At 53.5% G+C, this 17,847-nt stretch overlaps 1 long non-coding RNA gene across 2 annotated transcripts; it reads left to right on the top strand.

Moving 5' to 3' along the window:
• The first annotated feature begins 3,226 nt into the window (after positions 1-3,226).
• On the top strand, positions 3,227-17,563 carry LOC103595538. Of its 2 annotated transcripts, none has more exons than XR_550950.1 (4): positions 3,227-3,610; positions 9,707-9,786; positions 11,777-11,853; positions 17,528-17,563. It is a non-coding gene; the product is annotated as an uncharacterized LOC103595538 (long non-coding RNA). The 2 variants fall into 2 exon arrangements; XR_550949.1 differs by lacking the exon at positions 3,227-3,610 and adding an exon at positions 3,753-3,835.
• Positions 17,564-17,847: the final 284 nt, after the last annotated feature.

Below are 17,847 nucleotides of genomic sequence, written 5' to 3'. Positions count from 1 at the left end.
CCCTGCTGCTCGGTGGCAATGCTGCTGGCGACTTCAAGCTAAAGCCCCTGGGCCGGCCCGGTGGCGCACTGGAGAGTGCGCTGCTTGGGAGCATGGTGGCGCTCCCGCCGAGGGTTCGGATCCCATGTGAAGACCGGTTCCCTCCCGCTCACTGGCTGAGCGCGGTGCAGGCGCAACACCGAGGGTTGCGATCCCGTTGCTGGTCCCTGGTACGGGCGCGACACCGAGGGTTGCGATCCCGTTACCGGTCAGTAAAAAAGACAAAAATAAAAATAAAAAAGGAAAAAAAAAAAAAAATAAAGCCCCTGCTAGTGTACCCTTCAGAAAATCAGTGTGCCCTCAAGGGCTGCTCCAAGGCCAGCCTACCTGTGGTGTGGCGCTCCAACCACAACGATTGGTTAACTCCCAGTATCTTCCAGGAGTGGCTCACTGGCTGCTTCTGCCCTGCTGTGGAGAGCTACTGTGTCTACCATGGCCTCCCACACCATGCCCTACTGCTCCTGGATGGTGCGCCCTGCCACCCTGCCTACCTGGGTAGTCTCTCAGCCCATGTGTGTGTCGAGTTCCTGTCCAAGAACACCTTAGCCTTAATCCAGCCCATGAACCAAGGTATCATTGCTGCCTTCAAGGCCCATTACCTGTGCCGCACACTCAGCCAACTGGTCCAGGAGATGGCCGGCCAGGATGGGCCCTCTGCAGAGGAGTTCTGGCGTAGCTATACTGTCATGACTGCTGTGGACAACATTGCTGAGGCCTGGGCAGAACTGCAGCCTGCTACTATGACCAGTGCCTGGAGCAAGCTCTGGACTGAGTGTGTGCCTCCTGGTGCCTTTGAGCCTGATGCTGTGCCCCAGCTCCACCACAGCACTGTGGCGCTAGCCGGCCATGTGGGCCGTGGGGATGAGGCTGAGGCTGATGTTGCTCGCTTGCTGCAGACCCATGGGGAGCCCCTACCCTGCAGTGTCCCCCAGGACATGGAGGCTGGGCACACCAGCAGTTCTGGGATGCCCTGGGAGGCAGGGAAAGGCCTGGCCTCCAAAAGACCAGAGCCAGAGCTCACACAGGCCACGGAGAGTGTGGGGACCCGGGAAGCAGTTGAAGGGGTGCTGAGCCATGAGCACCTGTCCCAGGCCCTGTCCCACTTTGCTGCTGGCCTTAGGGTCCTTCCAGAGAATGACCCCAACCGGGAGCATAGCCTGTGGGTATCTCGGTGTGTCCACAGTGCCCTTGCCTGCCTCCGGGAGCCGCATAGAGACAGGAGGTGGCAGTCTCGGGTGGCTGCATCCTCAGGAGGCTCTGTGGTAGTGTTGACAAGGGAGTTGGTGGGAAGCCTGCGTTTGCCCCAGGAGAGGCCTGCAGAGGATGAGCAAGTGGCTCAGGCCACAGGCCTGGAAGGACAGACCTCTGCAGCTGTTCTGCATGAGTTTGGGGTTGGGGCTGATCTCAGATGAATTCTGCCTGGTGATGTTTTCTGGACAGCAGACACTGCCTCTTCTCTCCCATGGTTCTCACCTGTGACGTCCTGTGGCCTTTCTGCATTGATTCACACACAGCATCAGTCTTGGGTAACAGGAAGGTGGTATTCCCTGACCAGTGGGTGAACTGCAGGGCCCAGGAATACCCACACATGAAGGAGATGCACCCAAAAGGCACAATGGTTGTCCACCAGGGTCGTCTTCCTTGAGGAGTGAGAGGTGAGGGGCCAGGACCCAGATCAGCCTCTCCCATTTGTCAACCCTACCTTCTTACTCCCTGCTCCATTATGACACTTCCCAGCAAAATTTAGATGAGGGTTCCCTGTGCTTGGCATCTCCCTGTTCACTTTCTATACCATCCTGCCACTCTGGCTTCCATGCCCTCTGTTTTCTGAGGTCTTTGGTACCCTCCCTGTGCCAAACTCTTAGGGCACATGTTGGCCCTTGTCCTCATCCCACTGTGGTCTTTGATACTAAGGACCACTGTTTTGTTTTGGTGTTTTCTTTCTTCAGCTATGTGGCATGTCTGTCTTGGCTTCCATCTGGTCTGTGTAGCTGAGTCCTTTGTGACTAATGATCTCTTGGATCTAGTTCTTGGGAAATCCCATCCATTTCTGAGGACTCAGCGGCCACTTCAGGGTCAGCTCTGGGTGCACTGGCTGTAGCCCAGCCCCTCCCCAAGTTCTAGACCCACAGCTCTATCTGTGGACAGGCCCCTGGATAGTCTTGTAATTTCCTCTCATTCCCCCAAACTGTAATAACAGGCACCCTGGGGTGTTTGCCTGACCTTGCTGACCAGATGTGCCACCAGAACACAGATATTCAGCGAGGGAAGATGCTCTGTTCATGCTTCAGCTGGATGAGCCATAGGGTGTTGGACAGGGATGTGTGGCTTACCGAACTTCTTTCTTTCTTTTTTTTTTTTTTCTTTTTGTCTTTTTTCGTGACCGGTAACGGGATCGCAACCCTCGGTGTCGCGCCTGCACCACGCTCAACCAGTGAGCGGACTGGTTTCTATATGGGATCCGAACCCTCAGCGGGAGTGCCGCCGCACTCCCAAGTGCCGCACTCTACCAAGTGCGCCACCGGGCCGGCCCACCGAACTTCTTTCAACACAGTTATCTGCACCTGTGTGTCTGTGAGCCAAGAAATAAAGACAGGAGAAAGGATTCCTGCCACTTTTGTCCTGGCTAACACCCACAGTGATGGGGCTGGTGGCTGAGGAGGGGCTAGAAGGCCCAGCCTTAGTGGGGGAAAGGCCAGATGATGCCCTTCCATGGCTTTCCTGGCAAAGTGGGATGGCAAAGGAGAAGGTAAGGGACTTTTCTTAGGACCCAGGTGACTGGGTTATCATCGAATTTTTTTTTTTTTAAAGAGTATTTCTTACGCATGTAAATTACAAATGGAGGGTTTGGGGACAGAGTTGAGAAGATTTCTCTCTGCTCCTTCCAATCAATCCCATACGTTACACAAATTATGAGCACTTGTGCTAGGTATTGGGGAGACCAGGATGGGTGAGATTGGCTTCATGAGTTGCCAGTCCAGAAGTTACATTCTATGTGTCAAGGCTATGACTTAGGAGGGACCCCATTTTAGTTGGGGCAGAGGACAAAAAAGTCTTTCTGGGAAGGTGGTGTCCCACCTTCTAACAACACTTCTAACAACCAGGAAAGTGGTCATTTCAAAATGTCGCGAGTCAGAGAGGAGCTCGGGGGCAGCCCAGCATGGCAAGGTGGTTGGACTGGCGGAGGGAGGGGTAGCCCCGGTATTGGCGGAGACGTCCCACTTGAGTGAGCGCGGTACAGCTGGGTGAGGGGACGCGACTGGACCCGAGGTCTGGCAGGCAGTGCGTGGCGGTGATAACGAATACGTGAGCCGGTGGCTCCAGGACTCTCCTCAAAGCCAAGGTCGGCGCCCGGACCTTAAACGCTCAGCCTAACGCTCCGGACTTGCTGCACAAGCGCCCTCTCACAGGCTCTGAAGAACTGCGTTTTCTGGCAGCGTGAGCGCAGCTACCGCTCGCTGCCTGTTGGGAAATGTAGCTTTTCACTCGATGGGCCGGTCTTCCAACGCCGCCAGAACTACATTTCCCAGAAGGCCCCTCGGACATACGTCTCCCACATCTCTCACTTCCGGTACGTGTGCTGTTGCCATAGAGACACCAAAGCGCTTGATCGCCCCGCCTCCTCGCGCTTGCGTGGAAGGTCGGGAAGAGGGACGGGGTCGCACGTTGAGGGGCGGCGGGGAGGACTAGGCGCCGGAAGTAGCTTGCTAGGTGGCCGGAAGCTTCCAATCCTGGGGCACGGGGTGGTCGGTCGTCGTTCTCGCGCAGCGAGCCGGTCGCGTAGCTCTCGGGGTCGGTGAGTCCGAGCACGGGGCGGCCCGAGTCGTCTGGAAGGCTCGGGATAGGGTGCGCAGTTAGCCGGCGGGCGACAGAGGAGTGGGGCGGAGAAGCTCCTCCCTCTGTAGGAGCCCGAGCGAGACCAAAGGAAAAGGCGGGGGGGCCGCTGGGACTTGGAGTCCGGGGACGACCCAGAAGCGGGTCCGCCTTGAGGGCGGCTTTCTGGCCACGCCTCCGGGTCTGGCGTGCGAGCGAGGCAAACGGCCGGCCCATGGGTCCTCTGCCCCCTCTCAGACAACATTCCTGAACTAGCAGCAATCCTCAGTTCTGTGCACCCCGCGTACGCTTTCCCACTTAGCTCCCCCTAAACTGTTGTCACCTCCTCTAGGAAGTCCTTATGGATTTCCTTAGCCTGGGTCCCCTCTTTGTTCCCACTGCAACTGTCCTTCTGTACATTGAAGTGGGGAGGGCGCTCCCCGCACACGGAGATTAAACTTCAGATAACTACCTGTCCCAAGGCCCTACAGGATCGTCCTGGCCACACTGGCCTTTACCTGTGCTGTTCCTGCTACACAGAATGCTTTCGCTTCAGCTGTCACCTCCTCAGGGCACTATCCTGGGTTGTGAGGAGCCCTAAGTGGATGGGATGGGAATGACCAGGTCTGGGAAGCCCTGACCAGCCCCTTTAGAAACATGTATTGGCATTGAAACAATTTTTAATTTTTTGAATTGCAATGGTAACAAATGGCCATTGCAAAGCAAGTTCATGTGGTATGCAGACATTTTATAAAAGAAAAAATGAGCGTCCAATTCCTTTCCCCACAATTGTCAGCCTGGCATTTGTTGTTTTTGACCCTTTTCTGAACATATTTAACAGCAGTGCCCGTGCACACACACGTACACCCGCAGAAGTTTGTTTTAAAATTCTAACGTAATGGGATCTTTTTGGAGGAGGAGGGCCCCAGCTTACTTTTTTGTTCAGCATTATAGGCTAGACATCTTTCCCTGTCAACTGGCTAGTCGAACTAAGCCTCTAGTCCCTGTAGGAGTCTGCTATGGGAGAAGGATGGCCTTCCAGTAGAGATGCCACCTGTTGCCATTCAGGCTCCTGCTGGTTGCATTGCAACTGCCCCCAACCTCTGGCTTGCCCTTCCATTTTGTCCCCCATGTCGCTCTTGTGCCCCTCAGACCTTCACTGGGCACTCACCCTCTGCTAGTTCCCACCAGCAGCTCTGCTTTGCTAATGGTGGGGCTCTCTGTTTGTTAGACACTGGGCACAACCACACCACCTGTCCCCTAGCCTGGCACTGGTGACAGCCTTTTCTGCCCTGCCAGTCTGGCCTGAGCACAGGTGTGCTTGCCTTTCTGTTGTCCAGATTCCCAGTGCCAAGCATCCTCTTTTTTTTTTTGGCAGCTGGCCGGTAAGGGGATCCGAACCCTTGACCTTGGTTTACAACGTGCTCTAACCAACTGAGCTAATTGGCCAGCTGCCTCAGGCATCCTCTTGAGGGTACAGATTGGGAGGTACCGCCTTACTCCCTGGTCAGGATGTGGAGGAGCCTGGGGAGCCAGGTCTGCAGACAGTTTCCCCCACAACAGTGGCATTGCAAGGTGTGGGCAGGTGGAGGGATGTGGGCGGCCCGTGGCCTTGACTGGATGGGTGTGTGTCCAGGCAGGTGGTGTGTGTGTCTTGAGTGAGGGTTAGGGAGGCTGGCTTCCCACCTTGCTATGACAGACAGCCCAGCACCCCTAGAGCAGGAAGAGCTCATGGTCATCAATATGGAGGAGGATGTGTGTGTCTTGAGTGAGGGTTAGGGAGGCTGGCTTCCCACCTTGCTGTGACAGACAGCCCAGCACCCCTAGAGCAGGAAGAGCTCATGGTCATCAATATGGAGGAGGATGAGGCCACCCTGTGGGAGCCTGGACCCCGTCTGACCCTCAGCCCCTGACCCTGCCACCTGAGTTCACCAGGGAGCCCCAGCAGCGCTTCTGCAGCTTCTGCTATGAGGAGGCGGCTGGCCCTCGAGAGGCTCTGGCCCACCTGCGCCAGCTGTGTCACCAGTGGCTGCAGCCCAAGGTGCACTCCAAGGAGCAGATGCTGGAGCTCTTGGTGCTGGAGCAGTTCCTGGGTGTGCTGCCACCTGACACCCGGGTCTGGGTGGAGTCCCAGTGTCCTGAGAGTGGGGAGTAGGCTGTGGTGCTGGTTGAGAACCTTGCCCAGATGTTGCAGGAGACTGGTGAGCCACAGGGATCCAGGGGACTTGTCAGGAGGCCCGGGGGTGGGGGAATGTGTGGGGGAATGTGTGAGGGGACACAGTTCATGACCCCGGGCCCTGAGTGTTCCTCTGCCCCATCTGCCTAGGCTGTCAATGTCCCTGTCTTAGGGAGAGGGATTTAGAAGCTGCAACACATTTGGAACCTTTTGCAACCTCTGAACTCCCCAGAGGCGGGAACTCGCAGTTGGTGTGACTTCCTCCCTCTCAGGGTGCACCCAGCCTGTTTTCCTTGCTTTTTCTCCTTCCCCACAAGGTCTCTTGAGTGCCTGCCACATGTCAGGCCCTGTGGATACAGTGGGGAAGTATGCAAGGTTTCTGCCCTCATGGAGCCTAGTCTGTTTGGAGAGGTGGACAGTGAGACCACTGGTCACAACTTGGGTGTCCTTGCCCTGGATGGGGTGGAGGGAAGAAGAATTGGGCACAGAGGCTGGCCTGGTTGGTGGTGACTTTGTAGTTCCTGGTGTGTGATGCCCTTCACCTTGGGCTCCATGCATGTGTGTACACCTGTGTAGTTGGGAGTGGGTGATAACCATGAAGTAGGCAGGAGAGAAGGTACGTTCCAGCCATCATTCATCTTGACATTTGTTCCTCTGTTTAGTCATTTACTCACACACGTCTACGCAGTGCTTCTAGTCTACTTCACCCTCTTCATCAGGAGGTAGAAACCACAGTACTTTTTTTTTTTTAAGATATACTTTTACTAAGGTATAATGGACATACTAAAAAAAGTATATCATTCAGGAATTTTCTTTCTTTCTTTCTTTTTTTTTTTTCCTTTTTGTCTTTTTTCGTGACCGGTAACAGGATCGCAACCCTTGGTGTCGCGCCCGCACCGCGCTCAACCAGTGAGTGGACCGGTCTCTATATGGGATCCAAACCCTCGGCGGGAGCGCCGTCACGCTCCCAAGTGCCGCACTCTACCGAGTGCGCCACCGGGCCAGCCCATCTTTCTTTTTTTTTTAAAACTGGCCAGTACAGGGATGGAACCCTGGACCTTGGTGTTATCAGTACCATGCTCTAACCAACTGAGCTACCTGGCCAGCCTCAATTCAGGGATTTTTAGTATATTCACAAGATTGTGCAACCATTACCACTAATACCAGAATTTAATCACCCTCGAAAGAAACCTTGTGCCCATTAGCGGTCACCACTCTTCATCCCTGTCCTCCCAACGCCTGGCAACCACTAGTCTTTTTGTCTCTATGGATTTGCCTTTTCTGGACATTTCATTAAATGGAATCATATAGTAATGTGGCCTTTTATGTCTGGCTTCTTTTGGAGTATAATGTTTTTGAGGTTGTAATGTGTCAGAATTTCATTCATTTTTATAAGTGAATAATATTTCAGCATGGATATACCACATTTTGTTTATTCATGTATCCATCGGTTGGCATTTGGGTGGTTTTTACTTTTTGGCTATTATGAATAATGCTGCTGTGAACATTGGTGTGCACGTTTGTTTGTGGACATGTGTTTTCATATCTGTTGAGTATATACCTACAAGTAGAATTACTGGGTCATATGGTAACACTTTTTGACCTTTTGAGGGACTGCTAACACACCACTTGTTTTAACGGGGAATTTAATGTAAAAAATTTTATGTAGGCTTTTTTTAAAAAAAAGATGACTGGTAAGGGGACCCTAACTCTTGACTTGGTGTTGTCAGCACCACGCTCTCTCAAGTGAGCCACAGGCCGGCCCTTATGTAGGTATTAAAGGAATAAAAAAATACCAAAAATGTATACCTGAAGTGTCACATTGGCAGGAACTGCAGGGAACAGCATCCATTCCTAGACTGGCAAGAACAAAAGGAAGAGGTTGCAATTATGTCAACTAGAAGCTCAAATAAGGAGAATGTGGGGCTAGGATCCAGACCCTTGGGGAGGGGCCACTGCCGGCTGGTACTGGGGTCTCCCGGGAGGGCCTGATGAAGCTGGTTCTGCACAGGTTGGAAAAGTTCCAAATTGGATTCAGCTTCTGCTAAGGAAACTAAAAACCTTGATGTTGCAGGACTTGTTTTTGCCTACACATGAACGTGAGGTGCAGGTGAGACATCTTGGGTGAATGTACCTGTGGTCCTTGTGTGGTGTTTGCTGTAGTGCTGGGCTCCGTTTTCTAAGCCTGTCACCAGTGTTTGAGGCAAGCTGTCTCCTGAACAACAGCCAGCATTTGCCTCCTCCTTGGAGGTCTGGCCCCCTGGTTCCTAGTTTCTCATTGAACGGTTGCTTAGATGATGCGCACTATGAAGACGAATTTTGCAACATAACCACATGGATGTTGGAATAGTAGCCCACAGGTCACTGAATGGGTTCAGGCCTAGCACTTACATGGATCCCTGTGGGTCATGAATGGTTATGTCTACTCGGCTTTGAAATCACATGGTTTCAAGTTTGCCCCAGTTCACATTTACATGAAGACTTCTGACTTTGCCTTGTGCCCTTACCTGGTCTCAGCTCTGCCCATTGTTCCTGGCTCCTCTGATGCCCCATTTGTGAGAGGGAAGAGGGTTGGCACTGGCTATCTCTGGATGAACTGCTGTGATGCTGTTAGGGAGTCCAGGAGCTGGGTGTCCTGAGCTCTTCCTTAGCTGTCACTGTCCCAGTATGTTCAGGGGCCCCCAAGACCACCCTCAGGTTCACTGATTTGCTAGGACTCACAGAACTCAGCAAGACTGTTATACTCACAGTTATAGCTTATTACAGTGGAATGATACAAATTGAGATCAGCAATGGAAAAAGGTGCATAGGGCAGAGTCTAGGAGCAACCAGGGATGCGCTTCCAGTTGTTCTCTTCCAGTGGAGTTGTGTGGACAGTGCTTATTTCTCCCAACATTGATGTGCGACAACATCCAAGGAAATTGTCAACCAGGGAAGCTCCCCTGAGCCATGGTGTCATGGGTTTTTATTGGGGGTCAGTCTCATAGGCATGGAGCACTCACATGACTGACTTCAGTTACTCAGATTCCAGCAACCCCAGAGATCAGATGGATGCAGCATGGCCCAAGTCTCCCACCATAAATTGCAGCTAGCATAAACTGTCTGGTGTGACCCAGGGCCTTAGATAGACACAGACAATCTTAACAGGCAGGATATTCCAAGCGCTTAGAGGTTGCCTCCTTGGAGCAGGTCAAAGGCCAGAACTTTGTTTGGAATGTGCAGGGTTTGAACAGCCCAGGCCTGCTGGCTCAGCTCTTTACAGCATGCCTGGTCACAGCTGAATGAAGCTTCTAATCTTGTAGTTACTTCCTTTGTGTTTCAGTGACTTGAATTTCAGGGATCTTGGGAGTACTCTGGGTGTGTGTGTATGTGTGTGCATGTGCATATGTGTATGTGTACCAGAGGGGACTGCATGTTAGAGAGGGGTAGTCTGTGTGGTCTGGAGAGCAGGCAATATATGTATATGTGTACCAGAGGGGACTGCATGTTAGAGAGGGGTAGTCTGTGTGGTCTGGAGAGCAGGCCTATGTCCTGTCCAGCTGAGAGTCCCAGGCTAGTACCTAGTCCAAACTTGAGGACACTGGCCACATGCTGACTACCTGATTGATTGGCCTAGGTGCATGGCCCCTGTGTGCTCCTAGTGGGGCTGAGGACACTAACACTCCCTTTTCCCCTCAGCACTGGCCCAAGGCCCTCCCATGGACTGGTGGTCTGGAGACCTGGCAGAGTCGGCCAAGCCCTTCATGGATGGAGCTCAGGTGAGTTGTGAGTCCTTCAAGGTCACAGATGTCACATCCTACTGTCCCACCCCTCTGCATCCCCTCTTCACCCCAGGCCATGGAGGGGGCATATTCAGCAGCTGTGCCCAGGCACCCCAGGCCTCCCTTCACCCTCAGGCTTGGTCCAGGAGCTGCTTCCCCCAGCTCCTCGTTCTGAGGGCGTGTCCCTCCCAGGCTCATGCTGTCTAGTAGTGGGGTAGGTATTTGTCTCTGGGTCTCGGGACCTCAGGGCCCAAACCCACAGGCACAGGAGATGGCTCCAGCAGGCTTCTTGTCCCTGTCTTACTATCCAGCCCTGGGTTCTGCCTGACTTTCCAAAAGTGGGTTTTCTTTGATTAATTTAGGCATAATTTCTGTTGTACAGAGATAGAAATATACTAGTCATTATCTGTTCTCCCACGTATAACACATGTACATTATAAAATAATTCAAACCTTATAAAAGTATGTAAAATTCTGGCCTCACATCTGATCTTCTCCGGAGGAGGCCGCTGTTAACTGTTGTGCATCTTTCCTCCCTTCTCTTATGTACACTTGTGGCACATGCATATATGTGTGTATGAACATAGGTGCACTGACATTTCCAAAGAAAGCCCATTAACACTCCATGCCCTGCTGTTTTCACTCCATCTCATATTAGGGGCCCTCCAAGTGGCACAAGCAGTCCTCCCTTTTTAGTGGCTCCATAGGAGTCAATTGCCCAGCCTAGCCAAGGCATGTGGGTTGTTGCCCATTTCTCACTCTAGAACACATACCCCTGCCCTGGTTGCCAGTCCTTTTTACCTCCCCTGTGCCCCAGCCTGCAGCCCCTGATGTCCTTGCAGCCCCTGCTTTGGTGCTGAGCACTGTGTAGGACCATTTCACTTCCAGTCCTCACTGTAGGTAGCCCCATGTGGTTGCCCCTGTTGGCTAGGGATGGGAGCCAAGGTGGGTCATGACAAACAGCTCATCTCCCACTCTCTACCCAGCATGGCCTCCCCAGAATGGCTCTGCCTCATGAGGCAGACACTGAAGCTTGCCTGTGTGTCACAGGGCACTCAACTGTTTGTGGTCCTGGTGGGTAACTGAGGGGCTTGCCCCAAGCCTTGCTCACAGACACTAATCGAACATGCATGGAAAGGAGGGTGTGATAGTCAAGGAGCATGCTGGGTCTCCTGCCAAGTGAGCAGGGAGGCTGGATGACATGCTGGCCTTTCTGCTCTTGACTGCAATTCTTGGGGGCTTCCTGATGCCCTGCAGGGCATGGGAACTCCCATGATGGTCCTGTCCAGATCCACCCCAGAGCTGGGTTCACCAGGTGTCCTACAGGGTACTGGAATGCTGGCAACTCTTAGAGAACAGCCAGGGATGCTTTACTGTAAAACTCTGATCACAAACGAAGAGTGAAAAGCTGAGTTCTGAGAGGTGCTGTTTTTGGAAGAAACAAGGTTCCTGGTCTGCCCTGTTGTTGAAGGACACATGAGAAAGTGGGCTCAGTGGCTGCCTCTGGGCTCTGCAGTAGGAGGGAGACTCTCCCCTTGCCTGGTTCTCCTGTGGCATGTTGGGGTTATTTTACCATGCGTATGTATCACCTTTAAAAATAAACCTCCAGCAGACCCTCCCCCAAAACAAAGAAAAACATGTCTGCAGTAGGAGGGAGACTCTCCCCTTGCCTGGTTCTCCTGTGGCATGTTGGGGTTATTTTACCATGTGTATGTATCACCTTTAAAAATAAACCTCCAGCAGACCCTCCCCCAAAACAAAGAAAAACATGAAAGAAAACATGAGTCTTGTGACATCTTTAATGACATTGCTCAAGGTCTGTCCAAGCTTAGCACCATGAAAATATGTTTTCTGTAAATGGACGCTTCTTGTTTCCCTCCTTTACCTGGCTGCCTGGAAGCTCAGAGTTCAGTTTTATGTGCAGTTGCTGTAAGTTCCTGTGCTGAGCTGGGATCTATCCAGACTGTTTTTTCCCCTGTCTCCACAAGCCCTTCAATTCCTGACTTCTGCATTTGGTCTGACAGCTTATTGTGTATGGTGCCAACCTGGATCCTTGGCGAGGCTGGTGAGTCTGGTGATGGCCAGTGGGGGCATGGTTATGAAGTCCTAGTGGGTTTACAGAAGCTTGCTGCATTCCTGAGAGTGCAGTTAATTTAGTCCAGGGGGGCAGCGTTCATACAGTGGGAAGTGAGCTCAGTGACCTAATGTGGACCCTAATCTGCTACCTAAAGAGAGACTTGTACATGATCTTTAACAGGTGTTACCCAAGTCTGCCCCACTTCCCACCAGTAAAGTTGTCTCCCCATTTTACAGTGGGTCAGGGCCAGGGCGGCAGCAGCGCTTAGATCAGCGGGCACAGGGTGGGAGCACAAATACTCTCTTGTGACGTACAGAGAGAGTGGTGCAGGCAGAACCTTCCTCTCCACCGTCTCGGGCCCAAAGAGGCTCCTGAAGAGGCTGCTGAGCTCTGGCGCCGAGTGCCGAATCGCCAAACGGGACTGCGAGGCCATCAACCTGCAGGTGAAGGTTGAGGTGCTGCGGCGTTTGGAAGGTGGAGATAAGCTCAGCAGAATCGGGAAGGCGCTGGGGCTGTCCACCTCCACCGTGGCCGCCATTCGTGACAACAAGAAGATCCAGGCGGGTTCGCAGGTGGCCACCCTATAGGCAGCCACCCTGCAGGCGGCCACCAGGTTGACGCGTAGCAGCAGGCTGGTAATGGAGAACATGGAGCGGCTGCTGAGTGTGTGGATCGAGGACTAGAACCAGCGCAACGTGCCCATCAGTGTGGTGCTCATCCAGGAGAAAGTCCGCAGCCTGTTCAAGGACCTTAAACGGGAGCAGGGCAGCGGCGCCGAATCCGAGGCCCTCGGGGCCAGTCGCGGGTGGCTCGCCCGGTTCAAGGCGCGCCACAGCTTGCGCAGCATAGGGCCCAGCGGCGAGGCTATGGGTCCGACGCAGAAGCCGCGCGAAAGTACCCGGAGGGTGATCCAGGAGGGCAGCTACAGGCCCTGGCAGGTGTTCAGCGTGGACGAGACCAGGCTTTTCTGGAAGCGCCTGCCCGACAGGACGTTCATTTCCATGGAGGACAAGTCGGCCCCCCGGGTTCAAACCCACCAGAGACCTCCCGACCCTGCTGCTTGGTGGCAACGTGGCTGGCGACCTCAGGCTGAAGCCCTTGCTCGTGTACCCGTCGGAGAACCCGTGTGCCCTCAAGGGCTTCTCTAAGCCCAACCTGCCCGTGGTGTGGCGCTCACACAAGAAAGCTTGGGTGACCGTGAGCCTCTTCCAGGAGTGGTTCGTGCACCACTTCTGCCCGGCTGTGGAGAGGTACTGCTCCCAGCACGGCCTTCCGAACAAAGCGCTGCTCGTCCTGGACAGCGACCCGGCCACCTTGGGAACCTGAACGACCTCTCTGACCACGTGCGCATGGAGTACCTGCCAGGAACACCATGGCCCTTATCCAGCCCATGAACCAGGGCGTCGCAGCCCTCTTCAAGGCCTGTTACCTGCGGAGGGTTTTCCGCCTGCTGGTGGTGAGGGCGGGCGGCGGTCCGGGTCTTCTGGCGGGACTACACCGTCCTCGACGCCGTCTACGACATCTCCGAGTCCTGGGAGGAGCTCCCGCCAGCCACGCTGAACGGAGGGTGGAGAAAGCTGTGGCCTGAGTGCGTCCAGAGCGGTTTGGGCGGCGGACACGTGGAAACCCTCCCACGGATCCGGCGCGACAGTGTGGCGCTGGCACACAGCGCAGGTTTTGCAGAGGTAGCAGAAGCAGGTGTGGCCGAACTGCTGCAGTGCTGGGGGGCGGACCTGTCCAACGAGGAACTGATGGGACTGGAGCAGGAGCACGCGGCGGGGGAGGAGGAGGAGGACAGCTTGCCAGCCCTGTGCAGGCTCACGGCCAGTCACGTGGCCAAGGCCCTTGCACACTTCGATGCTGGCTTGCAGATTGTCAAGAGACAACGATCCCAACCCGGAGCGCAGCCTCAAAGTCTGCCGAGCATCAAAGACATCAGCAGCTACGGAGAGCTCTTCAAGGAGAAGAGAGGCCTCAAGCAGGGGTTGGGTGTAGGGTGAGGGTTGGAGTTCTGAGGCCTAGGATTTTGTGGTCGGGGGAGAGGAGGTCTTCCCATCTCCCTCCTTGAGTGAAAGTTAAACTGGTCTGAATGTTTCCATTTCATTATATTTAACTCTCCAAATGTTTTTATCTGCACTAATTTATCTGAAATGAACTTCTCTCTCAAATACATGCTTCTTAAAAGCCTCTGTGAACTCTCAAGTGTGATCTTATTGCAACCTAAAGCCCCTTGGAGCAAAGTGTACCCAGTGTCCTAGTGGGAGCGCATGAGAAAGCCAGGCTCACTTTTTTTTTTTTTTCGATCGGTAAGGGGATTGTAACCCTTTGGCTTGGTGTGGTCTGCACTACGCTCAGCCAGTGAGTGCACTGGCCATCCCTATATAGGATCCAAACCCGCGGTGTTNTCTGCACTACGCTCAGCCAGTGAGCGCACTGGCCATCCCTATATAGGATCCAAACCCGCGGTGTCGGCACTAACAGCACCGCACTCACCCGAGTGAGCCACGGGGCAAAGCCGGGCTCACTTTGCATCATCTCCCTCTGCAGTATTCCTGGAGCCCACACCCACTACACTGAGCAGTCCCTGTGTGCAGAAATGGGGCTTGCAGAGATGGATGGACTTCCTGCTTGTTTTCTTGTCACCCTGCAGCTGAGCTTCAAGCCCTGCAGATAGCAAAGGTAGAGCCAGCTGATCTCCCAAAGAGACCCAGCAGTCCAGAGAATGGGTTTGGGTGGGAGGACTGCCTGGCCACACACCTCCCAGCTCTGTTCCTGTGGCACTCTGTCCCCTGAAATGATGCTGTGCCCTGGCAGACCTGTAGTGGGTGAGCTAGTTGAGGCAGCACTTCCCGACTGCCCACCAGGCATCCCAGCTCTTATGTGGGGTGTCCTCATGGCTGCTGACATCCCCTGATCAGATCTGGGTGCTAATTCTCCCTCTCTCCTCTTGTTTCTTCCCTTTTCCCTGCTCTCTCCACCCTGAACTCCCTTTTTTTGCTGGTTTTCACTGGACTCCTGACATACACCCTTGACTCTCTTCTTGTCATGGATGTAGGCTCAATCCAGGCAGCGGTGGCATTTGTACACAAGGCCCTGGATTCCATGAGGGAGGACTGGGTGGCTGCCTGATGCCCCTAAGAAGGCGGCCTGCAGGGACAGCACATGGGAAAGCCATGAGGACATGACCTGTTTGGGTTCAGGTTTGGAGGCAGGGTCAGCCTCATTGCAGGACACGGCTCCTTTAGGTTAGTGGCATCTGTCTCCATCTGTGGGGTCCTGCCAGAGGAAGCCTCAATATGAGCCATACTTCCTTCAGCCCAGGGGATTGGTCAGGGCTAAACTTGGCTTGAAGGTTTTGCTTGGGAGCCTAATGCCCACGTCTCCTCTCTGCCCTCCCTACACACCTCTGCACACTTTGCTGAAGTATTCCCAGACTCAGCCTCAGATCACACGCGTGTGATAAACACTTTTGCTGGCTGGGCCTCCTGGGCCCAGGCAGGTGGCTCTTCTGCCCCAACCCTTGGGCTATCTCTGGGCTCTCCTGAGAGTGGCCACCATGGGTGTATCTCTGGATTCCAGGGTTGATGGTCAGAGCCTCACATTTGGGTATCTATGCCATTCAGTGTAGAATCAGAGTTGGATGAGATACCAACTTTAAATGCCATTTTTGGATGTATTAATCAGATAGTCACGTTGTCATTAGCTGGCCAAGACTGCTGGTCAGCACGTGCCCACTGCCCTAGCAGGGAGACTGGGCTGTGTTTTCAGTAAATTGAAGCCTTCTCTGTACCTGCGTTACAGTTTCCCCTCATTGTTACAGCTCCCAATTGCGAACATCTGGGGAGGACCTTGGGTGTGATGCCAAGTGAGTTTTATCACTGTTTTAATCTTTCACTGTCTAAAAAGAGGGAAGGCAGTTCCATGTATTTCACAAGAGACAAATACAGCGAGGTAATCAAACAGGTGAAAAATGCCAAACTGGAAAGGAAGACATCTTCCTTCTCTCTGCAGCCTGAAGCAATTTGATGTGGTTCGCATCAGGAAGGAGGAAATGCTGATTGTCTCCCATTAGAAGACAGTGGCAGCTTTCATTACTACGTTAAGAATGAAGGCATGTACAGTGGGCTGTGTGAGGCCCACAACAGTATTGGGCATGGAGGGGAGCACCGTATGTTGGCGGACCTGAGGAAGGAGCACAAGATTGTGATGCAGGAAGCTACACTCTGCACCCAAATCTCTGCCAGCCCTGTCAGAAGCTAAACCCCACGAAGAATGGGATGTGGTGAAGCCTCTGGTGTTTGCAGAGGCTAGGACCTCGTTGACATGCAGTCTTTTTTTTTTTTGTCTTTTTTCGTGTCCAGCAACGGATCACAACCCTCAGTGTTGTGCCCGTACCGGATCGGGACCGGCAACGGGATCGCAACCCTCGGTGTTGCGCCTGCACCTCGCTCAGCCAGTGAGCGGGAACCGGTCTGTATGTGGGATCTGAACCCTCGGTGGGAGCGCCGCCGCACTCCCAAGCAGCGCACTGTAGCAGTGCGCCACCGGGCCGGCCCCAACATGCAGTCTTGAGTTGATGGACTGTTCAGATTCATCAAGCTCTCCCAGGATCACATGACCAAGTTCGTCCAGCTGAGGCCTCTGACCAGAAGAAGCATCGCAGATGTGGTCAGGTGTCGCTGGACATCTTTGTTTTTGGGACTCCTTCCATTCTCCAGTCTGGAAACGGGAGAGACTTTGCCAGTGATGTAACCAGTGCACTAAAAGGCATGTGGAGTGGCTTGACAATCATGACTAGGAAACACCAACTGGGCCAGAGCCTGGACAGTGTGGAGTGGACCCACCAGGACATTCAGAACGTACTCTCCATCTGGATGTGGGCCAAGGGGACCAGGGCCTGGACCCAAGGGCTGCACTTTGTTCAAGTGATGAAGAACAGAGTGTATCACAAGGGCATCTGGAGCTTGCCATATGAGGTGATGTTTGGCCATGACATCAAAGTGGGCCTGTTGACCCACTGTGCCAGTGCCTTGGGGCCTGCATGGGGACCTGAGGCATGGAGAAGGGGACTGGACCACCACCCCTCCCACAACCAGGCACACTGCCAGTGCCTTGGGGCCTCGCTCTGGGGCCTGGGGTATGGAGCTGGAGACCGGATGCCCTGCCCACAACGAGGCACACCACCAGCACAAAGGAGCATGCCAAAAAATCACCTCCATGTGGGTGGCCCACCAGTTGCTGCAAAAGTGGCTAGATGCTACAACCACCATGCAGATGGCCCACCAGTCACTGGAGCGCATTGACACAAGGAGAGTCACCAGCAGAGATAAAGAAAAGAAGAGGATGTCTGTCCCTACAAAGCCCATTTCAGAGTGACTGAAGCAGCATCTGCTCTATGATAATACTGGGGGACCTGAACACACCCCTCAGCATTGGACAGATCATCTAGGCAACAGATCAACAGAGTAACCATTACTCTTTCAGAAGGAGAGAAGAAATCTAGGGTTATCAGAGGTGGGAGGGGGATGGGGAGAGATTGGACAAGGGGCATAAAGAATAATTACGATTTTTAACAATATATATGCTAGTAATATTGATTTGATCAGCATATCTCAATTTTTTTTTTTTTTCTTTTTTTGTCTTTTTTCGTGTCCGGCAACAGATCGCAACCCTCAGTGTCGCGCCCGTACCGGACTGGGACCGGCAACGGGATTGCAACCCTCGGTGCTGCGCCTGCACCTCGCTCAGCCAGTGAGCGGGAACAGGTCTGTATGTGGGATCCGAACCCTCAGCAGGAGCGCCGCCGCGCTCCCAAGCGGCGCACTGTAGCAGTGCGCCACCGGGCCGGCTCCAGCATATCTCAATGTTGAACCCCCAAAATATGTATAATCAATTTTGATTCAATAAAAGTTAAAAAAAAAAAAGAAATAATTACTGTTAATATCTTGGTATGTATCTTACTAATTTTTCCACATGTGTGTG

Source organism: Galeopterus variegatus, unplaced genomic scaffold (assembly GCF_000696425.1).
Source record: "Galeopterus variegatus unplaced genomic scaffold, G_variegatus-3.0.2 Scaffold1792, whole genome shotgun sequence".
Lineage (NCBI taxonomy): Eukaryota > Metazoa > Chordata > Mammalia > Dermoptera > Cynocephalidae > Galeopterus > Galeopterus variegatus.
Note: the sequence above shows the minus strand (reverse complement) of the source record. Positions and strands in the feature narration are given on the sequence as shown.